Below are 14,887 nucleotides of genomic sequence, written 5' to 3' on the forward strand. Positions count from 1 at the left end.
TTGGAAGATACTAAGTTAGGTAGAAACTCCAATGCATTGTTTAAGGGGTATTTGGAGAGTTTGGAGAAGCTTTTTAAAGAGTCAAAAGGGATTTTGACTATTAGAATTCTTTAGAATAATTGAGAGAGGGGGGGGGGGGGGGGGGGGGGGGGGGGGGGTGAATCAGTTATCCAAGGTCCAATGATGTCCAATACATCTTTTTCTACAAATCCTTAATGGCACATAACTGAAATTATCGTGCATGCAATTGAACATTAAACAACCATAAAACGTAAACATGCATCACACCATAACACTAATGATTTTGATGACCAAAAAACCCTCCAAGAATAAGAAGGTAAAACTGGGGTGGGGGTGATACCCACTGAATAACTGTGCAATTGATTTCAACCACTTCTGATGATCTACCCTATTAAAAGCTACAACAAATTGTTAAATGTGACCCCGTTAAAGGATTTAAGAACATTCAACTTAGAATGTCACCCTGTTAAAGGATTTAGATAGAGCTATTAGGCTCACCCAAGTCCATGGGATTTTCTATCACCTTCTAAAAAGAATCTTTCATCCCTCTCTAAGGATCTCGTATCCTCCTCTTAAGGATCTCTTATCCTTCTCCTGAGGATCTCTTTATCCCTTTCTTGAGGTTTAACCACCTAACTGTTAAGCTAACCTAGCAATGTATGGTTTCAATATCTAATACAATGGTAAGAAAGTACTAGAAGGGTTTTGACCTGATACAGATTGCAACTCTAACTGTGTAGATTTCAAATCACTCTTTAGTTCCTTTCTTTGCTTGGCTTTCCTCCCTTGCAGTACTGACAACTTGTTCACCCTTCAAGATCTATCTCCTTGAGTTCTTCCACTCGTTACACCAAAGCACTCTATGGTCGCTTGATGTACTCAAAGTCTAGATGCTCTATTCTTACTCCTCTTGGCTTCTTCGCATGACCACACTTATGACCAACTCCCTCTCATGCATGCACATTTGATATCTGACCTATAACTCCTTATAAAAAGTTCTATTCTTGATTTCCCACTCAAATCTTAATTTGCTCTTAAAAAAATGGTATTGTTTTCCCTCCAATTTATTTCTTCTAGAAACTTCATGATAAATCCATTAGCATTCACCTTGAAAATGGTTTGCATGGATTACGTAGAATTCTATAACATCTACTCATCATCCCTATCATCCAACTAATTCAAAAAATTTGATGTAACAAACTTATCGCTGCTAATCTGGTGAATCTTTGACTTTAACAAATAATGCAGTAACTTGGCATCATTGGTTTACTGATGCTCGGCTCCGTCTATGTTACTCAACTTCTATTATTATTTACTAGTGCTTGACACCTATAGCATTTTTTGCTTTGCTCGGCACTTGAAGACTTACTTAGCATCCATTATCTTTTTCTACTACTCGGCACCTAAAGGATTATGTGTTATTCAACACTTGATCTTCAGTCGGCACCTAACGATTGCTTGGCACCCACTAAGTTGAACTTGCTCAACTTCAACTAAGAATTTGTTCGACACTAACTAGAACTTAGTTAATCCTTACATCATGTGTCTCAGTGTGTCCATCCTTTGTGTCTTAGAGTATGTCATCAATACACTATTTCATCAATGGCTTAGCTGATCCTTATACTTCATTACAACATCATAACTTCAACCTTTCTCTAGGTACTCTAGTTACATCTTATTGATTGCCACCTCCTTGTCAATCAACCAATTGATAGTATTTGAATCACTAAAGCAATTGTCATTCCTGCAAGTGGCAAGTTTGACATCAATGAAAAAGCAATAATTGAAAACATTCCTTACTAGTTCCATTATTCTTCATTCATGATCTTTTCAATCATTTCCAACATTGACTGTGCTTGGGTAAAAGTACAAATCTATGCCATCTTTTTGGCTAATTTTTGTCTAAAAATCAATTTTTTGTTCACTTATCATCTAGTTAAATTCACTTGACCTAAGTTATATATGGTCTCACACTTTTCCAATTGGAAATGCCAATTAAATGCATGTTTTGTACTAGTTTTTAATCCAATTACTAAAGAAATCAAATTATTTTAGAAATATAGCATTTCAATAACTCTTACTATTTTTTATGATATTATTTTAATAACATGTAAACACCATTTTATAGAGCTCAAAGTCAAAAATATTCTCATATAGAGTTTATAGTGTTTTAATTAGATATAGTATAGTTTAATTAATAAATTCTACAAGCATGTATTTTAACACATGAAAAGATGGCAATTTTAAGAAAGAAATAAATATTAAATCATATCAATTTTTTTAAAAAATTATATGGTGTTCTAGAGGAGAGAATCCTCTTCAAGAATATTTTTTTTTTCTTGTTAAACTATCAATTTCAGGTGAGTTAAAATTTGAATAATTATAAAAGAGAAAATATAGGTCTAAAGAAATTTTTTATCTTTTATTTTTCTATCTATATATGTTATCTATAACATAGTCTAAAATCAAAGGGAAATATCTTTATTTGCATATAGTTTTTTGGTGGGAACTATACCCTTAATTTTTAGTATTTTTTAAAGGCTAAATATTTATCTATAATAATTACAAAAATATATCAATCCTTACTCCAAATATTTATTATAAAATATAATCTTAAACTTAATCCATTTCTACACATTTCATTAATTTACTTCATTTTCAAATTCAATATAATAATGCTAGTTTTATGTCAATGAAGGTGAACTATCATACTTTTGTTAGCCTTTTCCTTTACAAAAGGGTGACACAGGTTTGCACTTTTACCACACATATTAAGTTTTCTATGTTGGAGGGAAGGTACAAATATTTTCACTCTCATATCCTTCCTATGCCTAGGTATTTTAGGTCAAGTACTATCAAGTTCTATTTTCATTTTTTGGATTTTCTTATCATAGTCTAAGTGACTAGTTAAGGCCAAAGGTAATGGGAGGGACCCCTCATTTAGGGATTGACCTTTGAATTGTATAACTTTCATCTCAATCTTATCCCATAGCCTCATCCTCCTCTTGCCCTATCTTTTAAACTAAAAAACCCTTATTTTAGTCTTATTTCGTCTAGTTCTAATATGTACGGTGTGTCCTCCTCCAAGGTTGAGCTCACCTTGACTAGGATCAATCTATATAGAAAGGCTTAAAACACAATATAGTATGTGAGGAATGGTTGAGCTGTCAAATAATTTAATAAACTCCTAGTCCATGGAGTCTAGTTGGACCCTTGATAATTCCATTCCCAATTTTGTATATGTTTCCCCCATTACATTGTTCATCTCACCTTTCCCCAAGGCTCAGTTCAGCTATCACAAGAAGTCCAATTTGTAGAAGTCTTTCTCTCCCATTACCAAACATAATATGACATAGGGAATTGATGGGGAAGAACTAATGGGTAAAGGTAACGAGTTGTGTATCCACCATATCAAGCTCTAAGTAGTTACAAAGTGGCTTCTTTGTCAACTCCAAATAAAATAGATGAGGAAGAAGAAGCTAGAGGCAATGGATAATGTTGAGAGAAGATATGATGACTAGAATAAAGGGAATAACAATGATATTTTTTGACCTAGGTGGGTAAATAATTTTGGGACAAACTCTATAATTGATAGTTTATGGAGGAATAAATTATTGAGTTGATAATCAAGATGTCCTTTACAGAGGAAAAGATGGAGATCTTATATACCCTTTCCTCCATGAAAGTACCCCCAATAGCTTCTATTGACAAATTATTGGAGATGACCTCTCAAAAAAAGGATATGCATGATATTATGAACAAATCCATAAAAGAGATCCAAGCCAAATATGATTAGGAAGAATGAAAAGGAAAAGAAGGGAGGAGAGAAGGGATGAAGCTGTCTAGCTAAGTTCAAAAGAGGAGATAATCATTGTGGGAATAGTCTCTTCTAGGAAATTGAATAAATATCTATTCCATAAGAATATTAATGAGCTTAACAAATAGTGTTTACCACTAGTTAGGATGTGGTGGTTGAGTTTGGATGGGCTGGCTAATGGTGTGTTCTTATGCAAGAGCTTTTATTGTGGCTTGTGGTCTCTATAATGTTGTTTTTATATTTGGTATTGTGGGTTCTGTGTGCTAGTGGTTTTATGGCTATTGTTTGTTGATGGATTTATGTGTTTCTTATAGTAGTTTTTGTTTTCTAGTTATAATAATGTTTAGCTTTAGTTGATTGTATTTTCTGACTTTCATGAATATTTAGTTACTAGTATTCTCTTATTGTAAATAACCTTTTGACTATCCCGAGATCTTGATATTTTGGGCTGAAACAACCTTGCAGATTTAACTAGTTATAACCACATTTAGATCTATATATTCAACTTCCCTTTTTCATTTTGTATCAGATTAGCTATTTAACATATTCCTAATGGCTAATTTTTTAAGAAGTGGCTGACACTAGCTTGATATGGGCTTCTTATTGTAAAAGAAAAAAGAAAAATAATGTGCAAAGGTAGCCAGTAGAAGACTACCAAGCTACTCAACAATACTAGGGACTGAGTTGGTCAGTCCATACAAGTAGCATGGCAAGAAAGAGACCAAGTTGCTTGGTCACCAGAGGGAATCTTGGTAGAGGTAAAGGTTGAGTTACTCAAATAATAGGAACCGAGTTACTCAAAAAAAACACAAGCTGAGCCACAGGAGGAGTAATAACAATGTTCTAGAAAATGCATAGATAAAGATAGATTTTTTATTAGTTTTTCCAAAACTACTAACATGCAGAGCAGAATATATGAATGGAGATAAGATCAAACATAATATACTTGAGATGGGCTATTTTTCTTGCTTGTTTACTTTTTATAAACCAAGTCAAACTGTTGCAAATCTAGAAAGTAAAACTGCAAACCCTAAAATTCAAAATATCTAAATACTAAACAAACTTATAGCAATGTAAAGCTGCATATAATAATCCTGGAGCAATCAATTCTCATACAGGACACACTTTTACTTTCACAAAACTCAAAAAACATTGACTCATGTTGTAGTACTTGATAAAACCTTATGTCGCTGCTACTCTACTGAACTCTTCTGAATCACTTAGAATATTTTCAATTTCTTAGAATGAATAAATTATTCCCCCCTTTTGTCTCTTTTTGTTCACACAAAAAATTCTCCCTCATTTTTGAATTCAAACTTACCTATTGAACTTAATGTCTCATTTGGAGCTACAGTGTCAGAGAAGACTTAGGGAACTCAACTTCTAATAGGTAGGTGAATGGAAGGCTCCATGGACAAACCAAGTTAATTCAAAAATCTAACACTCCCACTTTGTCCTGAGCCAATAATACATGGATCACTGCTAATCAAAATCAACTACGCCTAGACATCTTCTTAGTTGCACAAAACTAGCTATGCCTAATGGCTTAGTGAATATGTCTACTAGTTGTTGCTCAAACTTACAATACTCCATCTTAATTTCAATATTTTCAACCAGCTCTCTAATGAAATGATATCTTATTTCAATATAAACTCTTCTTCCATGAAAGAATACATTGTTTTTCAATGTTATTGAGGAAATATTGTCACAATAGATTGTAATTCCATTCTCTTATTTTTCCTTCAAATTTGCCAAGATTTTTCTTAGCTAAATAGCTTGACATGTTGCTTCATTTGTTGCTATGTATTCAGCCTCATCTATAGATTAAGCAATAATTTATTGCTTCTTCGATGCCCATGAAATTGCACCCAAACCCATATGGAATACATAAATGGAAGTATTCTTCCAATCATCCAAACTCTTATGAAGGAGATTGTTGAAAATAGATTGTTACAAGTATGATAAATGTGTTTCAGTCATTATTTTATCACTGATGTCAAACCTTCTTTTTGTTGGAAAGACAACTTATTATATGATTTAATTATTATCACCTATTTGATTGATGAAGAGGATTTGATGAAGAGATGTAACAATAGCACATAAAGGAAAGGTTGAGTTATGATATAAAAAGAAGTACAAGAATCAACTAAGATAATGATATCATAGTGCATTGATAATCTACTTAAGGGTGCAAATGTTGGTTACACTAAGTAAGTTTAGAAGAACAAGTTAAACAAAGTTTTTTACCAAGCTTGACCTAGTAAATAGCAGGTGCCGAGAAAGGTTAGTGCAAGCTGAGCGAAAAAATAGTTGGAGGCAAGTAAAATTCTATTTTAGTGTATGTGAAGAAAAATAGTGGATGCCAAGTAAAGTTTAGTTAATGTTGAGCACCAATAAACTTTAGTTCATACCAAGTGATTTTATAGAGGATGTTGAGCAATGCAGTATGTGATGAGCATCAAAAGAAAGTTAATGATGAGTCCCAACATTATTAGAAATATTGTGAATTTGATGGATCTAAGGTGACAAGTTTTTTTTCTTAGACTGTGTGAACCAGGTGGAAGATAAGATTGATGAGCTAGTGGCATAGAATTCATAGTAAACCATTTTGAGGAAAATTGAAAGAGGATTGAAGGAGAAATTTTTAGAAGAGATATGGAATGAGGGATAGATTCATTAAATCCTACCTAATCTATCCTAACCCGAAATTGGATGATAGATAATGAGCGAGAAAATATCTTCTTTCTCTATTTATAGGGATGGTTGGTCAGAGGAAAGGGTTGTCATGTGTGAGAACCTAAGGAAGACAAGGAGTCAAGGGTATTGCTTCATTCAATGACCTAATTGAGAGTCTATATTGGCATGTTAAGCAAGAAGGCTTAAGGGTATGGATGCTTGAAGGGTTACCAAGCTATTAGAGCTGAAATGTGTGAAAGCCAAGCAGAATGGAGGACTGAAACATAGAACTATAATCAACAAATGAAGTTGTAAGTTGTTATCAGATCAAGCCTTACTTTTACTCTCTAACAATTGTATTAGTCTAGGGTAAATCCTTGGGATTAAGGTTGACGTAAAAATTATTTGTATATCCTTCAACTAGGTGACATTTTAAGCATAAATGGTCTAAAGTCCTCTAACAAGGCTCACTCCTAATAGGATGTTTGAAATCCTTTAATAGGGTCACATTTAATAGTGTGTATTGTAACCTTTAACAGGGTCAGTGTTTCACAGGGCATCACTTCAGAAGAGTGGAAAAGAGTAGCATGTTACTACTGGTTTTTTCCAAATTGGGTTTCCAAATAAATCATTGTGTCAAGTATCTTGTTGAATCTGTTATGTTTCATGTTTACATTTTAGCAAATTGATTTGACAGTAACCTACAAGTTTTAAGTGATTGCACAATCTTATGGATGCATGCATGATGATAAATGTGGGTTCACTAAGCTATAACTTTTTTTATTTATACATATAGACCTTTTATAACTAATTCATCCCTTCCTCCCCCCCGCCCCCCCCACTCCCCCCCCCTCCCCCTTTAGTTATTCTAAATAATTCCAACAATTGATATCAAAGCCATTTGGTTAAGAGGACTAGTTTGAAGGTAATAGAAGCACACAGATCAAGATGTCAAAAAGAGATGCACCGAAGCTTAATAGAGATAAATTTCCTACATGGAAAAGTTTGATGAAGATACAACTTAGAAGACTTGGAGATCATGCACAATCTACCATTACTACTGAGCATGTTGATCCCGCTGGAGCCCTAAATGCTGAGGATCTAAAAAAGAAGAAAGAAAACAACCAGACAATGTTGGAGATTTCCTTTTCTATAAGCTATGCTAAAGTTGACGATATCAATAGTTTTAACAGTGCAAAGAAAATATGGGATGCTTTACACACCATCTATGCAGGAGACAAGCATGTTCTAAGAGCCAAATCTAAGAGTTTCAAAGATAAGTTTGATGATATGACAATGCAAGAACATGAAAATATTGCTCAATGGTGCTCAAGGATAAAAGATGTTATTAATGCAATCAAAGGAGATACTAGTAGAATAGATGATGATACTGTACTAAAAAAAAGAATACTATTCCATACATATGGTATTAGAGTTTGTACAATATAAGGAATGAGATGTATATCAGGGAATACTCTATCTCTTGAAGGTCTGATAGGTAGACTAACTACTTTTGAGCTATCTAACTTTGATAATGACAAGCCTGGAAGTATTGAATCTACTTTCAAAGCTAAGATGTCATTGAAAGAACCTAATGTAAAAGGTAAAAGGATAAAGTATGTGTCTAGTGATAGTGATATAGATGAGGAGGATGTAGATCAACTTGACACACTACTGGCAAGGAGATTTCACAGTGTTAAAAGAAATTTTAAAGGTAAATTACATATCATTTGTTTCAATTGAAATGAAGTTGGTCATATTGTTGCTAGATATCCAGAGAAGAAGAACTATAGAGGTGGTGACAAGTACAAAAGTAGAAGAGATGAAGACAACAAAGATTACAAAGACAAAGGTAAGAAGTCTTGCTACATTTTTAAAGAGGAAACAAAAGATGAATCTAATGAACATGATGATGAAGTGGTGTATGTTGCATGAAGGACAAATCTGATGAAGATGAGGCAATTGCACTTGTGTCTTGTGTGAGCAAGAATGATAGATGAACCATTGATAGTGGGTGTTCACATCGCATGACTGGAGATAAAAGTAAGTTCATTACCTTGAATTGTTATGATGGAAATAGTGTAGGATTTGGTAATAATGTACCATGTTTGATACAAGGAAAAGGTTCTATCAAACTCATAGAAAATATTTTATGTGACAATGCATACTATCTTGAAGGACTTAACTATAATTTGTTGAGTGTGTCACAATTGAATATTTCAATATTTAAGGCTGATTTTGAAAAAAAGATTGCTAAGATATATGATATTGATGGAAAACTGATCATAAAGGGTGATCAAAATAGGGGTAATATATTATGCCTTGATATAGAGTATGCTACTTGTCTAATTGTAAAATTTGATGGTGTGTGGCTATGGTACAAGATGTAATGTCATGTTAATTTTGATAACTTGGTTAGTATCACTAACATGGGAAAAGTTAGAGGTTCACCTAAGTTGAAGAAGCATGATAATATAATGTGCAAACAATACTAGTTAGGCAAACTAACAAAGTCAAGTTTTAAGAGTAAAAATCATACCTCTAAAGAAATACTAGAGATTATCCACACTAACTTGTGTGGGCCAATTGAAGTGCAAAGCTATAAAGGAGATAAGTACATTATGCTACTTGTTGATGATTATTCTAGAATGATGATAGTTATGTTTCTGAAATAGAAATCCGATGCTTTCTAAATTCTTAAGTAGTACTTAGCAAGAGTTGAGAAGGAAATAGGTAAAAGTCTGTAATGTTTGAGATCTAATAGAGGAGGAGAATTTACATCAAATGAGTTTGAGATCTTCTGTAATGACAGATGGATCAAAAGACATACATCTGCTCCTAGAACCCCTCCACAAAATAGAATTGTTGAAAGGAGGAATAGGTCTATAATGGACTATGCTAGGACACTCATGATGGAGAATAATGTTGCTTTGAAATACTAGAGAGAAGCTATAAGTACAACTATCTATACCCTAAACTATGTACAAGTTAAGAAAGGTACTCATTCAAGACCTTTTAAACTATGGTATGGATACTCACCTAATGTAAAATATTTTAAGGTATTTGGAAGAAAATTCTTTATTCTTAAAGATTTTAGGAATGGTGAACTAGATGCAAAATGTGAAGGTATATTCATAGGTTATTCTACAAGAAATAAAGCTTATAAGTGTTTAAATACTAACACTAAAAAAGTTGTGGAAAGTACACATATAAAATTTGATGAATATACAAAAGTATATGAGGTTGAACCTATGAAGGAATTAGAAGAATAGAAATCGTTTGTAGATTTTTATGAAATCAAGCTACAAACCAAGAGAAAGTTTTAGTAACTGCGAAGTCACATACTATGAATGCCAAGTTGCATTCAAGAATCAAGCTACATTTAGATGCCTAGTTACAAAATGAAGTTAAGGCACATTTTGATTATGAGATTAGTGTAGATGAGAGAGATGTTGAACTACCTGATAGATATTTACATAGAGACTCTTAAGTAGATATACCAAATGAAGCAACCAAAGCTAAACCAAGATTGTCTAAATATGTCAAGAGACATCATCTGGTTGCATAAATCATTGGAGATAAAGATGCTAGAACAATAACAGGCAAAAAATTGAGAAATGATACATGTTTGCTAAGCATGAAAGAACCCAAAATAGTAAAATATGCCTTAGGAGATGTGGACTAGAGTAAAGCCATGGCAAGAGAGATTGAACAAATTGAGAAAAATAAGACATGGACTCTCGTTCCTAGACCAAAACATAAAAATGTGATTGGCACCAAGTGGGTATATAGAAATAAGCTAGATGAAAATGGTGAAGTCACAATGAACAAGGAAAGATTAGTCTGCAAAGGATATCCACAAGAAGAAGGAATTGACTATGGAGAAACATTTTCTCATGTTTCTAGAATGGAAGGAGTAAGAACTCTACTTGCTTATTCTGCATACAAAAGTTTCAAATTTTATCAAATGGATGTTAAATCTATATTTCTGAATGACATATTAGTGGAAGAAATTTACATAGAACAACTAGAAGGATTTGTTGATGTTAACAATAAGAACATTGTTTGAAACAGGCACCAAGAGCATGGTATAAGAGACTTCATAATTATCTTGTAAAAATTGGATTTGAAAGGATTGATGATAACAAAAATATGTACATGAAGATAGAGAAAGGAAAATGTATTGTTTTATCTAAAATTTTTGTTGACATGATATCATATTTGGAGATGAAGATGCTTTATGTAAGACTTTTGCAAATGAAATGAAGAAAAAATTTGAGATGTCTATGTTTGCAGAGATCAAGTTCTTTGTGGGTTTGCAAGTACATCAGATGAAATATGGTATATATATATCACTTAGTCAAAGTATGTTAAGGAGATATTGAAAACTTTTGGATTGGAAGATTGCAAACTAGTAAGTAGACCTATGGTGATAGGACAAAAAATGTCAAAGAATGACGATTGAGCTAACGTAAATCAAACATTATATAGTTCTATGATTGGAAAATTACAATATGTAATACATAGCAGAGTTGATATTGCATTATCTATATGGGTAGTTTCTAGATTCTATGCTAATCCTAGAGAGAATCATTTGATGGTTATAAAAAGAATAATGAGATATATGAAAGGAATAGAGGAATATGGTCTATACTACAAGAAAAATAAGAAATTTGAATTAAGAGCCTATACTGATGTTGATTGGGATAGAAACATTGATGACATAAAAAGCACTAGTAGAGGAGAATTTTTCTTAGGCAAGAGGCAGGTTACATGGATTAGAAAGAAACAAAACTACACTTCACAATCTACTACTGAAGCTGAATATGTAGTTGATGCTATAAATTGTACAAACATTGTATGGATCAAACAACTACTCAATGGTATGAAGGAAGAGATCAATGAACCAGTAATACTTTATTGTGATAATACAAGTTCTATAAATATATCAAAGAATCATATTATGCACACAAAGACTAAGCACATTGCAATCAAGTATCATTACTTGAGAGAATTAGTTCAAGATAAAGAGGTGAAGATGGAATATGTTAAAACAAAAGAGAAAATTGTTGATATCTTCACAAAAGCATTACCTAAGGATGTTCATGAGTATTTAAGAGACAAACTAGGGGTGATACCCCTATCAAAGGCTATCTAAGAAATAAAAGGTGTTCCTTGGATCAAACAAGTTGATTGACATATGTTACACATTGATACAGTGGATCTTACTTTAGGAGTTGCCTAATATAATCACAGTGATGAAACTACAAATTAGTCACAAGAAAGGTAACTAAAGAGAAACTAAAGAATTTTATAGTTTCATATTAAGATGACAAGTTTTTGGTGTTGTTGTCAAAGAGGGAGAAATACAGGAGATTAAACTGATCTTGAAGGGAGAAATATAAGAGATTGAACAAAGAGGGAGATATTCTAACACATAGTATGAGGGAGAAATGTTGATTACAAAGAAAAAAAATGTATCTATTGATAACATCTATCTACCTAGTAAGAGGGAGATAATGTAGAAGGCAGAAATAAGAAGTAATTTATAGGGAGTCATAAGGATGAATTGATTGTTGATTGTCTATTGATAAAAATAGAATAGAATTTTGGAACCTATTTAGAAAATGAAAGCTACTGATAGAGGGAGAGATTTGTGGTATTTTGTTGGTCTTACTATTTTAACCAAGTCAATTTGGTTGATCAGTTTGGTTTGCCATCAATGCCAAAGAGGGAGATTGTTAAGAAGGAGATTGTTGAAAATAGATTGATACAAGTATGATAAATGTGTTTCAACCATTATTTTGTTACTAATTTCAAACCCTCTTTTTGTTGGCAGAACAACAACTTATATGATTTAAGTACTATCACCCATTTGATTGATTAAGATAATTTGATCAAAAGATGTAACAATAGAACCTAGACGAAAGGTTGAGTTGTAATATAAAAAGGAGTACAAGAATAAACTAAGACAGTGATATCATAGTGCATTGATAATATACTAAAGGTTGTAAAGTTTGGTTACACTAAGCAAGTTTAGAAGAATAAGTTAAACAAAGCTTGTCTACCAAGCTTGATAGAATGAATAGTAGGTTATGAGAAAAGTTAGGGCAAGTTGAGTAGAAAATCAGCTAGAGCTGAGTAAAAGTCTATTTTATTGTATGCTGAGAAAAATAGTGGACGCTGAGTAAAGTTTAGTTAATGACAAGTACTAGTAAACTTTAGTTCGTGCTGAGTGATTTTACAAAGAATGTTGAGCAATGTAGTATGTGTCAAGCATCAAAAGAAAGTTAATGCTAACTGCCAATATTATTAGAAAGATAGTGAATTCGATGGATCTTAATTGACAAGTTTGTTTTTTTTGATTGTGTGAACTAGGTGGAAGATAAGATTGATGAGTTGGTGGCACAAAATCCATGGTAAACCTTTTTGAAGTGAATTCAAAGAGGATTGAAGGAGAAGTTTCTAAAAGTGATATGGAATGAGGGGTAGATTTATTGAATCCTACCTAATATGTCCTAATCTTAAATTGGATGATGGAGAATGAATGACAAAATATCTTAATTCTCTATTTATAGGAATGGCTAGTCAGAAGCAAGGGTTGTCATGTGCGAGAATGTAAGAAAGATAAGAATTCAAGGGTATTTCTTAATTTAGTGACCTAATTGAGAGTTTGCATTGCCATGTTAAGCAAGAAGGCTTAAGGGTATGGATGCTTGAAGGGTGAACAAGCCATAATAGTTGAAATGTGTGAAAGCCAAACAAAATGAAGGACTAAAACAAAGATCTATAATCAAAAAATTGAGTTGTATGTTGTTATCAGATCAAGCCTCATTGTTATTGTCTAATAATTGTATCAGTATAGGGTAAATCCTTTGGATTAAGGTTGACCTAACAGTCATTTGTAAATCCTTTAACTAGGTGACATTCCAAGTGAATGGTCTAAAGTCATCTAATAAGGCTCACTCCTAATTGGGTGATTGAAATCCTTTAATAAGGTCACATTTAATAGTGTATATTGTAACCTTTTTAATAGGGTTGGCCTTTCACATGGCATCACTTTAGAAGAGTGAAAAAGAGTAGTATGTTACTGGTGGTTTTTTCCAAATTGGGTTTCCACGTAAATCATTGTGTCATGTATGTTTTTGAATATGTTATGTTTCATGTTTACATTTCTACAAATTGATTTGATAGTAGCCTACAATTTTTAAGTGATTGCATAATCTTATGGATGTATGCATGATGATAAATGCTTTATGGGTTCACTAAGCTATGAATTTTTTTATTTATACATCTAGACCTTGGATAACTAATTCACACCCCTCTTAGTAATTCTAAAGAATTCCAACACAAACTTCCAACCCAATCATTGCCTATATAATGAGCCATCTCAAACTTATTTTCTATAGTATAAAAAATATTAAATCATTTGGTGCCATTCACATACCTGAGGATCTTCTTCCTGCTTGCCAATGAGAATCCTTTAGAGTTTCTATAAATCTAGAAATCAAAATTACTACATGCATCATATTAGGCTGAATTGATGTCAAATAGATAAGCTTCGAACCATACTTTTTGTACAATGTTAGATTCACAATATTGCTGCAATCTTCCTTGCTCAAATTCAGACCTACAACTATTGGTGTTGAGGCTGCCTTACTATTTTGCATTTTAAATCTCCCGAAGATTTGATCTACATATTTTTCTTGAGACATGAAGATGCCATCATGCATTTGTTTTACCTCTATGCCTAAGAAATACATCAAGTGACCCAAATCTATTATTTCAAACTCACTCTTCATGGCCTCTTTGAAATTATCAATTAGGAAATTATAATTTCTAGTAAAAAGTAAATCATCAACATACAAGACAACAATCAAAACTTTACTATTAGATAACTTGATGTAGAGAGTGGGCTCACCATCACTTTTTCTAAAGCCATTTGTCATCAAATATGAGTTAATCCTACTATATACCATGCACATGTATCTTGTTTTAGTCCATAAAGAGCTTTTTTCATCCTATAGACCTTGTGTTCTTCACCTAAAACTTCATAACTAGGTCGCTACTCAACATATACCTCTTCTTTCAACATCCCATTCAATAAGGTGGAATTCACATCCATTTGAAACATGTTCCATTTATGTAGGTTGCAAGTGTAATGATGGCATGCATAGTTTCCATTCTTGCAACTAGGGTATAAGTCTCATCATAATCTATAACATATCATTGTTTGTACCCTTTGACCACTAATCATTCCTTATGGCTATATATTTTTCCATTAGCATTGCATTTGGTCTTATACACCCATTTAATTCCATAACTTATTTCTTTGGAGGCAAAATAGTTAGCTCCCATATCTCAATTCTTTTC

This window comes from Cupressus sempervirens, chromosome 8 (assembly GCF_028749045.1).
Source record: "Cupressus sempervirens isolate cs-2001-9-10 chromosome 8, ASM2874904v1, whole genome shotgun sequence".
NCBI classification, from domain to species: Eukaryota; Viridiplantae; Streptophyta; class Pinopsida; order Cupressales; family Cupressaceae; genus Cupressus; species Cupressus sempervirens.